Source organism: Temnothorax curvispinosus, unplaced genomic scaffold, assembly GCF_003070985.1.
Source record: "Temnothorax curvispinosus isolate PA1 unplaced genomic scaffold, ASM307098v1 QBEX01004686.1, whole genome shotgun sequence".
Taxonomy (NCBI): Eukaryota; Metazoa; Arthropoda; class Insecta; order Hymenoptera; family Formicidae; genus Temnothorax; species Temnothorax curvispinosus.
In genome coordinates, this window is record NW_020214466.1 from 760,628 (window position 1) to 773,729 (window position 13,102).

Consider the following 13,102-nt stretch of genomic DNA (forward strand, 5'->3'; position numbering starts at 1 on the left):
AAGAGGCTTTCTCAATTAACATCCCTTGTTCTGAATTAATAAAAAATCATGTCGAAATTGAATCCCCGCACTGATACCTCGTACAAATTACTACAGGCCGCCCCTATCAAGGTTGCGCTTTAAACAAACACGAATCTCCAATTTATTGGATCGTCTGCCTATCGATACTCGCCGACCATCGATACTTGTTCATCCTTAATCAATAATATACACGAGAAAGCAATTAATATAGCAATTAGTTCGTGGCATTTACGCACCGTGGGACTCCGCCCATCTTTGTGCGCAACGCGCAAATACCTATTCGCCTCATGTAATAAGATCTTCTGTATATAATAATAAGCGAAATAAAACCCATCATAAAACATCGCTTAAATTTTGTTCTGCACATTTTTTCTGTTTCAAAGACAGAGCGAAAATGCACGAAAATGCTTTTATCTTAATTATAATTTAATAATCCAAAAATAGCTTTTTTCGTACAAGATTCTTTATATCTTCATGCAGATTTAAATATAAGTAATAATCGCAATTATGTCATTCAATCACTGGCCAAAGCAAAGCGCCTTTCCGTGAGCATCTATAATTTAAGAATAAATTGTGAGAATACGTCTAGTCGTAAGTAGGTACTTCCCATCGTTTCAGAAACACATTGCGAGAAGCGGCTCGCCGACAGTAGAACGCGCGCAGACGTGAGAAGGTTTGAGTTCCCACAGACACCGAAGAAACTGGGAGATGGCGCGTCCTTGACGTCGACTAAGTCAAAGACTGTCCCGCAGACGCGCCGAGTCACCATAAGCGATTCGTCATCCGCGAAATGGGAATTTTAAGTACCTGTCGCCCACCTTCGGCGAAGAGATCTACGATGCTAACGTCAGTCCGCATCGCGACGAACATTTCTCGCGATCGTAAATACCCAGCTATGGTAACAAACGTGTTTACCCGTCGCAGAGACCAGCGCGTGTAAAAACTTTTGTTTACCACTACGTGAATATTTATAAAGCGCTTTTCGTCCGGCAATATATTTGAATCGACATTGCATAATTTTAAGAAACGATCGCTAAGGAATGTAGGAAGCGGTAAATCGCGACACGCGGCACGGTTCAAGCGCGATTTGCAACTCGATGTGAGAATCCACATCCGGCAGCGCGACAACGCTCCCGACTTTGGAACAAAAGGACCCAGAGAGGAGAGGAGGCCTTGGTGCCGGCGGTGCCGGCCACGTGGAATCACAGCGGCGGATCGTTAAAGAAATATCGAACGTCGTACGCGCCTCCCCGTCGCGGCCGTTCCATGCGAATACGCCGGAATCGTATCTGTAATGCGATCGCTTTGGCACTGTATAGCGATAGCATCATTAACCCTCCGTGCACCGAACACTGAATAAGATCTTGTTACGCGATATCTGACCCACGGGGCCTGACGCGGAGCGCTCTCGACTCCTTTTTGCCCGCACAATACTCGCTAATTAAACGAGCGGGCAGCCCGCCACCGCAGATACCAGAGCGCGATTGCTTTGTTTTCGTCCGGGACCACGCCACGCTTCCTTCGGCCAAATTAATTGAAGACGAGAAAATAAATAGAGGACCGACCGACCGCCCGCGCCACCATTCCTCGCAGCAGATGGCCGTCACCGGGAGGCTGTGAAGTAAACCGAGGTAAAAACGCAATGTGCCAATAATAATCCGAAATCCGTCGCTATATCTTTGAGATGTCACGTTACCAAAAAAAAAGAAAAAAAATAGAAATATAATTACGCTTCTTTTTTCCGCGACTTTGTGGACAACTTGTTCAATGGGACCCATTATTAGCTTGAACCCAAACTTCGCATTCTATTTAAGGGAATCGCATCCAATATTTGAGCTCATTACAAAAACTACATATATTATATATCTTATAAATTATATCAATGAAAATTCAAGCTTCTATGATTTGAAATAATGTAATTCAAGTATTCAAACTCCTTAGAAAGTAAACAAATTTTACCTATTTTTATTTTCATATAGTTGATATAGTATTTCATTCTTCTTAAATTATGTAATGTGTTAATTTGCTGCATTTCTTTCAACAACTTCTTCAATAAGATATTACGCAAAGGACACTCTTGCGACCATGTAGCAATGACCGTCGCGCGTGTTACTTTTTTTCTTAGAGATCAAAGAATCTCGCGGATAGCTCGCGCCAAGCGATCCGAAACGTTGGCATGCCTCTTCAGGAACGTCAGCCGGACGATACCGGCGTTTTTCCCGCGTCGAAGTTCGCAGGCGTGGTCGAGTGCGCAACCGACGACGGCAAAAATGTTCCGGCAAAAAAGCACCTCGCATCCACCTGGATCGTGGAGCGACCAGGCGACGCGATCATACTGGATTCTGGAGACTTATTCCTTCGTGCTTTTTGCGCGTCGTCGGTTTGCGTCATGATCCACATCCTGTGATTTTACAAAAAAAAATTCATGATCGTTTGCATAACTTTCAGATGTTTTAATCTCCTGGTAGTTTGAACAACATGTGGCACATTGCTTCTCGCATATAAAAAGTCTACTAATTTAACTACGACCACGAAAGAACACAGATAAAAATACATTATACTACATCGTCTTTGTTACGTTCGTAGTTGTATTTGGTATTCATCTACAGAATCGTTCAGAATGATGTTCTAATGCGAGCTTATGCGCATTCTAGCAATATAGCTAACTTAATAACACTATTAAAACGTGCGCGTGTAGTCGGATTGCACGCGCGACCATCAGACGTCCCTCATCAAGATCCTCATTAATTATTAATCATAATAACCGCAGGGCGATATCTCGACGATAATAAAACGAGAGTACATGGCTTTATTCTCTAATGCGCCTTGGACTTGATTCTTTTTTTTACTCCCCCGTACGCGCCTACAGACCGAGCTATTAATCAAACAGCTCATTAATTACTAAACATGGCGACACGCGTAAACTGATTCGATGCTGCCAGGGAATACGTACATGTCGAGGACGATAAAAGGCTGGTACGTCTCGTTAATTAATTATTCGATAACAGTTGCGCGCTACGAGCGGACAATGTTCTTGGCCTCGTTAAAACGTATGCAAATGAGATCTGTTCATCAACGGCGCCCAATTAAAGGAGCCAAAGTGAATCCTTCGTCCGTCGAGAGACGGAGATGCGGCGGACGTGTGAATGAAAGACAAGCTGCGCGCGGTTCCCTTTGTAAACGACGAGTAATGTATGAGACACCAAGAAGACGATACTAATGTCGTTAATCGATCGACGTAAATTTTGTGCGGTGTGCTGAGAGGAAACGTCAAGTTTCCTTGTGTGTAACGAGTTACACACGAGTGAATTGCATATGTCATCGATTAACGATCGACACCAACGATGAAATAAATGCACATTTGAACATCAACATTATCTTCACAAAGATATATTTAAAAAAATTTAATTGTATTTTATCGAATAAATTAAAAATTAATTTAATATTTAAAAATATTAGTACTTTATAGTGTGTGTTCAGGTATTTTATGTTAAAGTGAACACTTGTTAAAAGAACACGAGGCGTAGACAGCACGGCGATTAGCTTCAAGGACAGTAACCCGTTCTAACGGCCCATTCGCCATATGACCTTTAACAAGTCTAGACACTCAGTCGCCTAACCACGTTGAATCAACTAGACTATGACGAATGTAAGTGTGCGTACAACGCAATACATAAGTAACATCTGTATCAGAACACTCGTGCCACTGGTTTCCGCGCAATCTTCCCTAGCTATAACACCTGCTATCTGGGATGAGACATTCGGCCGCATCTATTTTTGATTAATTATTATACTTGGTCGTTCCGGAGAAAATAAGCGTATACCAGCCCCGTCACTTTGCAGTCACATCTGATATTTCGCCGGCATTTCTGTCGGCGACCGATCGCAATTTCGAGAGTGACTACGCTTTTCGCGCATGTGAACGCAGCTGGAGGGCCCGAAGGGTCCCCTTTTCGAAGCGCGGACAGTAATCATCGACGATGGAATCGCGGGGGACGTAACGATTCGCGAACGAAGGTTTGATCCGCAGCCTGTACTTAGGTCGCACGACGAACGAATACACCCTCGAGCCGTTTCGCCATTGTAGTAATTGTAAGCCTTCGCCTTCGGGACGGGGCTACAAACCGGATCACCGGGGAGCGATCCAGATCGGAGATCACGGTCGCGCACCACAGGACTCGTTCCGACTTGCTCATGACGCAGGGTCACGACGAGGTATCTCGTTCCGCGGCTCTGTGATTCTTATCCAATCGAAAGATTGGAGTTTTTTGTAACTCATTAATTGTTGGTTATCGTTGCCATTGTTAACGTTTCAGACGCTTTATCCCTCCCACTGTTTACAGCAGAAAGACACGTATTAATTACCTGGCGTTGCTCGTAAATATGAGATACCAGAAAAGATATCGGCATCTCTTTAAAATCAGCGGATCACCGCCGAGCAAAGGATCACGAAAGCCTTCAAGGGCTGTTTAAACTTTCTAACTATAGAAAATACATATACGCATCTTATATATGTTAATGCTACCGTGAACTCCTTCGTGGCAGCGGTACACTCGAATTATATAAAATGCGAACGCGCGATAAAAGACGTATCATTACTCATGGGTTACATCCCACGATACCGTGCCTCTGATTACATAAACGATCGACTGATAAATACCAGGGAGTGGTATGAACCGAAAAACGGGAGAGAAAATTGTCGAGAGTGCACATGCGAACCTACGCTGCAGGGAAGACTGCCCTACGCGTTCGACGAGAAGAATTCCTACACGATCCACTATCCTGAACCGAAGCGCTGGTTATGGTCGTAAGTACGTTCCTCTCGTGAAAACGCGCGCACGGAGGAGTCTCGAAGCAACGCGGCAGCGCACGATTCTGACACGCGAATCGACAGCCGCGAGCTCGCGAGCCTTAAGCATGCTGCTCTCTCTTTCTCTCTCTCTCTCTCTAAATGTCGAGTAATTTCCCTTGACCCTTGCCCGCGAGATTTCCGCCTGCAAGGAGAGACTTGAAACGGGTAGCAAAGCAATAACGAGAACAAAAGTAATAATAAATTTAAATGTAAGAGTAATTTAAATATATGAGAGACTATGTGAGAATATTAACCGAAGAACGCGTCATTGTGTGGTGTGTGTAACGTGATTTATCATTATAAAAAGGAAATTACGTATGTGATTTGAATAACGCAATATAATAAGAGCCGCATTACAACGAATAAGTCAAGTCAAACATCAAACTGTCTATCAGGCCGTAGGAAGAAATTCCGCCTAATTACAACGATATAAACGATAACATCAAGGCGTGTTACGAGGCGCGTACAAAAGACGCCCGAAGGATACCATCACGGATACGCGAGACATCACGATATCGAGATGAAAAGCACATATGGAACGAGATAAATGCTCGCGCTCGCGAGTGGTAACGTTGGCTTCGGCAACCGCCTGAGGCGCGTAATCAGACTCGGTGCTGTTCTCTTAGCGAACCAGTGAAACGATGCGGACTACGTCACAGTTAATGGTCTACCTTGAACCCGTTACCATGAAGACTCCATTCGGCCCGGCGAAACTGGCATGAAAAAAAGGCGCATCGGAGGGATATCTATGCTGAGTGCAGGCAGATATGCGGTTGCAGGTTGCGGCAAAGGTCGTCGGGAGGCTCCGAGGTGAGGAGTTCCCACACTTCGGAGCTGCCTGCAGCACTAGAAGCGCATGGGTCAGACGCCACTATACGCCTGCGGCGGCCGGTCTGGCCGACACGATGTTACACGAGACGAATCAGAATCTTTTCTGTCATTAAGATATTCTCAATTTCGCAATTCGGTGATAATAATTAAAGTAACAAGTTTAAAAACCGTCCCGAGTTAAAATTCAATATCGTTATGCTCTTATCGCAGCAATAACGTTCCAAATGTCAAAAATACGTCATATTTCAACGAATGCCGCTTAATTTCAATATAAAATTAAACCTCCCGGAAAATTAGAATATAATAAGCGCGAGCCAGATATTTGCCATAATTGAAAAAGCGACCCCGCCTTTACTCGACAAGTTCGACGCTGGATGGAAGTCGCGAGCCTAGCGGACGAATTCGACACGTCCGGAAATCTACGGCGAGCGAACCGGTGCCTCGTGTAACAGAGTCTGAAAGTGGCTCGGGGCTCGGCGCGTGCAGGACGTGATTGTGTCGCGTTTTTCGTCTCTCTCATACTCGATCGGGCAGCGAGTTTCTCTCTCGATCTATCGCTGCCTACCACCTCTCACCACTCGCCCCTACTACAGGCCGACTCTTACCTTTTCGACGTCCGTCCCCTTTTTGCTTCTCCTTCGCTCCTCGCCACGATGGAGAGGACGGCTCCCACCGCCTCCGCTCGACCACGACTCCGCAGGCCCGGCTCGTGCTGCTCTTGCTGTACCTAGCAGACCTCCAGTGGCGTGAGTACTCGAGATTTTCTCGATGAGAGTCCGGATGAAATCGATGATACCTGAAATTCAGAAATATTTATTTGTTAATTATAATTTGAAGAGTGATAAAGGGATAGCGAAATTGGCAAAAGTATTTCGGGCAAAGTAAAAGCGATAATTATAATCTATTCAAATCTTTATCTAAATAGATTTGTTTCAAGTTTATAGTGTTTAGAACATCAGTTATTGCAGCTTTCTATAAGAAATTTTTAATACTCCTCTAAAGGCAATTTATATCATAAAACTTAGTTTCGACGTGGCGCACAGTAAAATTAATAAACTGAACCATTTCGAAAATTTTAAGCAACAGTCTCTCTTTGTTAATTTAGAAGTCATAGATATCCATTAAAAATTAAATTTGTTCATCCGTCCAACGAAACCTATTCAGCAAATTTAAAATTACGAAGACATCTGTCATTAAACGTACCAGCCCATCGACAAGCGTTTGACTGAATACTTTCGATCACCGCCAGCACTTTGCTGTCAATTAGTTCGTAATTGTTATTCAGAAAAGGGAAAAGAATTTTCTTATCGGGAGAGATACCTAAGAGGGTCTTGACAAATCGCCTCGTTAAGTTCGATAGTTACGCCAGTGTTCCTAGGCAAGGCGCGTGGCTGGAATGCGGCGCGGCGGTGCTGTCGCGAGCGACTGGAACTCGCCGCGCGCCACTGAAGAGTGGGAGAATGAGAACCAAGGTTCCGGCGAATGACACTCTCGCGGGTGTTCGGAAAAATATTCGGACTTATTCAAATCGCAATTTTTTTATCTGTGACTTGATATCAGTGGCTCACACTTGAACAATAAAAAAAAACCCGAAATCATATCATTAAACTCGTAAAAATATAGCTCACTAACTCCTTATGAAAGGGAATTAAACCGAAGACATGAGAAAAGTATCGTTAAAAGTATAAGTAAATTGGGGCGATGCCTTCGCTTGTAATCTCCGTCGCGATAAACATTGCTGATCACGGTGTTAGATTAAGGCATTAAAAACATTGCTGCACATGAACACGGCTGTTTTATAATCGTACTTCCATGGACGCCCACTGAGATTTTTATAATGCACCGGCGCGCGGCGCGGCGGCTACACCCTGCCAATTACACCTTCTAAATCCCTATGCGTCCCGACGTTTAGGAAATAAAGCTCTTCGTTATAATACGCCCTTAACGGACTATCGTCGCCACGGGTTTCGTCCTTTAATCAGCGATTCTGTATAACTAGCAAATGTACGGTGCTTAATAAGAGGGACCGACTTAATTACGAGGATATATGGCGAATGTAGATCCCGCTCCGGCCCCTTCGAACCATACACAACGGTCAACTATATCGAACCGAAGCCCAATTTGCATACCGAGCTGGATACTCTTTCTCCCTCTTCTCCCTTTTACGAATTCGCCGCCGCGTAACTCTCTCGCGTTGCGGAAATATTATTTCGTGCACCAGAAATTCCGACGTGCCTCGCCGCTTTTTTTTCACAACGTAACGACACGCCTAATTAATACTGATATCTGAGAACATATCGCGATTTCCGTGCCATCGGAAAATGTATTGCGTTAATTGAACATTACTGTGCAAAAGAAGATAAATTTCTACACATTTCGTAAAAGAATAACAGATCCTTTTATGTCGAAATGAAATTTTTGCACCTGCCGCAAGGACAAACAACGCTTGTTTCGATTAAACTCTGCAGATAAAAAAAGAATTGCGAAGCGACATCGAGCTCGCGAGAACGCGTGCGTTCGATCCGCCGCGCGAATCATGATTTATGCACTGATGCCAGGCCATATGGTCCAGGATGTATCATTGTTGCCATCTCACAATGGCACGAAATGCAATACTCACGCTATCGGGTGCGCTTTCGCATAATGTGTCATAAATAGGCGGCGCGCACAACGCCGTTCGCATACCGCGCTGAAACAATAACCATTGTGGTGGCTGGTACTGTTTATAAATAAGCTCCTATAAGCTCAAGCCGAGCGTTGAACATATATACGCGACCACCAATGGGCGGGCTACGTGAAGCGCGAGAGATTTTTATCTGAAAAGAACCCAGGCGTGTGCAGGTGGTCTTATCAGAGAAACACTTCGGCTTGAGCGCGATCATTATCGCGAGGCGTCGTGATAACTCCGCCGACGATACGGAATATAGAGACGCATTTACTTATAGGAAATATACAACTTGGCTAAATTTACGAGACTAGTAAAATACATAACACCCAACCGTCCGACGAATCTATGAAGCAACATCTCTTACAATCTCTGTGCGATCTGTGTTGCGTTATTGACGAGGAAGCGAATCTCGTGATTATCTCAATCACCCGCATCGATGCAATCGTACATGCGAGCGATAGAAGAAGTGGAGAATAAGAATCTCTCTCAGGATCGTGGAAACGCCTCGAGCGAGGGGATCTGTAAAAACATGATGCTGCGTAGACGGCGCACCTTTGCCCCGCGAACGCGGCGGATACTTCTGGGCGATTAAGAAACGCGAATGTGTGGAGAGGAAGAAGAAGAAGCTGCGTAAGATTCCCGCTCCAAAGGTAGAGGCGGCAACGCATGCACGCGCGAGCGCGGCTGCACCTGCGGCGTTTTTCACGGCGATTAGAAACACCGTTGGGGAACGACTGCAAGAAGCCAATTGTCCTTTGCATTGCAAGAAACGTGAAATAATACGCGGGGAATGCGCGACACTGGCCGATAACGGGAAAGTGTGGTAGAGAGTAAAAACGGGATCCACCTTGAAAAATGCTTCTTTTCGACGTTGAATCGAGTTTTTTTATTCTTATACTGAATACCGTGTAAACGTGGCAAAGATATTCTACTAACCACTTCTTTGAAAACGGCATTGATTGCATCTGTACTGTTAGATTTGAAAGTGATAGTTCGGCTTTGATCGTAAATAGTAATAGTAGAACACGAGACGCAAGGAAGATTGAGATAAAAGATATAGTAATAGCAGCACGAAGATAAACGCGGCGGATTAGAATGAGGATGTATTTCTCAAGATAGTCGCGAGATAGTTTGAGAATATGATAGGAAACGTAACGCCGTTGAATGTAAAGTTCAAGGGAACGGGAACTTCCATTTAACGGTAGCTACTGCGGTTCGCCGCTTATCATCGCGCTTAATCCAATTCTGGACGACAGTCGTGTCTGCGGTCGTGAGCAACTCACGCGTGAACTTTGCTGCTGCGGTAACATGAATTATCGCGAGGTGCGCCATCGAGAGAATCGCACGGTTTGCGGTGAGCGTAATATTTCTTTGAAAGCCAAATAAATAAAGGTGATGCTTGTTTCCCTGTTTAATTTGGCAGATTGAATGAAATATCTCACGACGGTGAGATGATGGCAAGGTGACGTACCGAATATTGTACGTGTGCCTTGCTCTAAGTAACGTGGGAAATGATTTGCACGATCGTACGATGTTGATTCCAAGAACGGCGACTAAGGTCGAATATGACGCGTTCACCTGAATGAGAATGAATGTGAATGGCTGTCCACTACTGTCGCTTACGTTGCTCTGACTCATTTTACGTCAATGAGAATCCGGTTTCGAAATTAATATACGTCACAGTAAACGCACTCTCCGGTGTTATATCTAGAATCTGCACCGAGATAAGGACACTTTAATTGATGCCCCGCGAAATGTCTCCTATTATTATTACTGTAATTTGTAACGATACCTAACGATTAGTACGGCACGGTGCAGCGTTATTAAGAGTTACAGGCACAGAGACTAATTTATAGGCGTGGTGCCCAGATGGTGCAGCCCGATTCATTAAGATTCTCACGAAACGCGCTACCTGCGCAATATTAATCCGCCTCTCGTGGCTTCCCTCGAAAATCTGAGAGATAAGCTTGGCTAGCCAGGCGAGTCCAAGGGTACGGCAGATAATTATTAATGAGCCTCGTTCTCCGGTCTCTCGCGGGCTAATGACCAGAGGCGATAACCGTATGGTAATAATAGCCCGGGCCATGCAATCGCGCGCACGGTTACGCACTCGAAAGCAATTTGCGACTTCTTTGTTGGCAATAATTAACTAAGTACGTCGCTTGCATATCTCTATGGGGAAAATGGACTCTCTATGCAGGGAAAGCCGTGGCGATAAACTTCGTTATAATCTGGCAAAGCCAGTTACTTTATAAGTATAAAAATTTCACAAAAAAAATAGTTGTACATTTTCAGTTCTAACTGATACTGATTCGTCGCAATTGCTTTGCGATTTCACAATCGTAGCGGAAAAACGAGCTTTTTTATTAAACGAGCACATTCACGACGTGACTCAGGTACGAGTCACCTAGATCCCTAGTGTGCCCTTTGGCGTCATATTCCGTTGCAAAGCATTGACTCACGTGCGTGGGCACGGTATGCGAAACGCGTACGATGCGCGACATGAAAAACGCTCCGAGATTTGCGCACACTTTCTGGAATCTGACATTAAATCCGGGTGTACGCTAGCGAGACGTCGATGACATCATGTTGCGCATCGTTAACCACGCCGCGGGCGATCGCAGAACGCGCGGGACTTTTCGCGAGGATCGCATTTAGTCTGACAGCATCACTAAAATGCAAAGATTTGTAATGCAAACATTAATTTCGCAGGATAGGTATATAGACCAGTTTCCTCCAACAAGAGAACATCAAAATCGAATATGTTGAAGCTTATTTAATGTTAATAATAAATTATAAAAACTGCAAATTCTCTTTTATATAAAGTCGAGTTGAGATATCTTTGTAATGCGTAAAATTAAAAAAAAAAAACTAATTTTAACGTTACAAACATTTTCGAGCAACGTGATAAATGTTGTCAGATAAATTCGAGTTTGCTGAATTTAAAAAAAAAACATCGGCTTTTCGTTCGCGTAATTGACGTGTAATAATTGCTTGCGTCTTTAAGAGCGATAAAAACGGCCTCAATTTACACCCGAGGCGTGCAGCTTCGATAATCTCGCGTATTCTATTTTCTCTTCGAGACCGATAAATTAGGTCCATCGAATTCTTCGCTCCGCTCACGACGCCGATAGCCCGCGGGACTTTGCATGCGTATGTCTATTCGTATGGCATATATTAGCGACGAAACGTCGTGATTAACGTCGTTTCGAAGATAGCGTCGCCTGGGGCACGGATTTATGTGAAACGCGACAACAAACCGGCCGTTTAATTGCCGATTCACGTGCCGCGAGCGCGAGCGGCAATTTCTAGCGCGAGCTAACCTGGAAATTATATCCCATGCTTAACGGGTGTCGTGGAATTATATTGGTCTTTCGCAAAGCTACTTGCAAGCTCGCCACCACCTTAATCTCATCGAGAGATTACATTCTAAAAGCATTAATGAAAGTCCCACGTGCACACGCATACGCCTTTCATATTATTACATATCACCAGATGCTGTCTAGAGTCTAGAGCGACGGCACCGGTTTATTGACGTCGTTTAATCGGTTTCGATTATATCCCGCGCTAATTACCATCGAGATAACGCGAACGATCGGGTTACTCGTTGCATGCGCCGTGAATCATGACACCGTGTATATTGGGTTGCAAAGATTAAGGCGCCTCAGGTCCAGCGATTTCAATGCTAGTGAGAATTAATTCGCTACGTCTTTCCAATTTTTATTTAAATAAGCTCGATTTTTTTCATTAATTTTATTTTCAATTTACAATCCCTAATCGTTAAAAGATGTAAATGCAAGACTAAAGACTTTTATAATGCACAACTATATATACTCGCAAATAATGTATTATACTTCTTTCATGCGATATATATTCTGATATTTGAAACAACTTAACCGTAATTACCTAACGATAAAATTAGAACGGGGGCGTATTGGGTAAGTCATAGCTCAAGAAGGAAAATCTTTAACAAAAACGATTAAGAAACGAAGAGAGTTAAACGAGACGCATTTGTCATCCCGTCCTATATAATTTTACGACAATTCCGCTGCGCCGGTCGTCGTGGGTGTAAGCAATTTTCCAGTTCATCTACCAATTCGGCCTCAGACTCCCACGCGATCCTGACAAACGTGACTTCGGGCTTCGAGGTCTGTTCCCTTTGTGTTTGGCCAGCCAGCGTGACCGAGGAATGCGCGTCGACTTTATCTGCTCGGCGACACTCGCTCGCTCGCTCCTTTATCGTTCAATTAATCCACACGCAGGAAACAATTGGCACACGATGCTTGCCGCAAAAATACGAAACGTCACACTGATAAAATTGCAGTCACGCTAGCCAGATATAATCGCGATTTGAGCAATTTGATCATGATTAAAATACTTAGAATCGAGGGCGTATCGATTTCCTAAGATTAATCTACGCGCAATTAATCACCTCAGATTGAACAACTGGTTGAAAGGAAACATAAAACATTCTGTGTAACATTGAAAGTTGAAATTTAAAAAATTGATGAATTAATAAATTCTACAAAATAAATCGCGATCAGGTAATACCTTTAAAAAAATATAATCTGAATGTCAAAGCATAATCTGAACCATGTGTTTTCGATTCTTGTGCATCGACAAGATAATCACATATTAGTATATTAATCAATTAAATTGTCTTTAAAAGACAAAAATAATTCGTGCATCTAATAGTTAAAATCTGCTTATCACGATTTAAATAAAAATAT

The 13,102-nt window shown here is 43.7% G+C and overlaps 1 protein-coding gene across 3 annotated transcripts in view; it reads right to left on the bottom strand.

Moving 5' to 3' along the window:
• Positions 1 to 13,102, bottom strand: part of LOC112453779 — a 214,763-nt gene that overhangs the window by 201,278 nt on the left and 383 nt on the right. For all 3 annotated transcript variants that reach the window (XM_025014708.1, XM_025014705.1, XM_025014706.1), the window contains exon 2: positions 6,310 to 6,500. The gene's annotated coding sequence lies outside the window, so the exon portion shown is untranslated. The remainder of the gene's footprint in view (positions 1 to 6,309; positions 6,501 to 13,102) is intronic.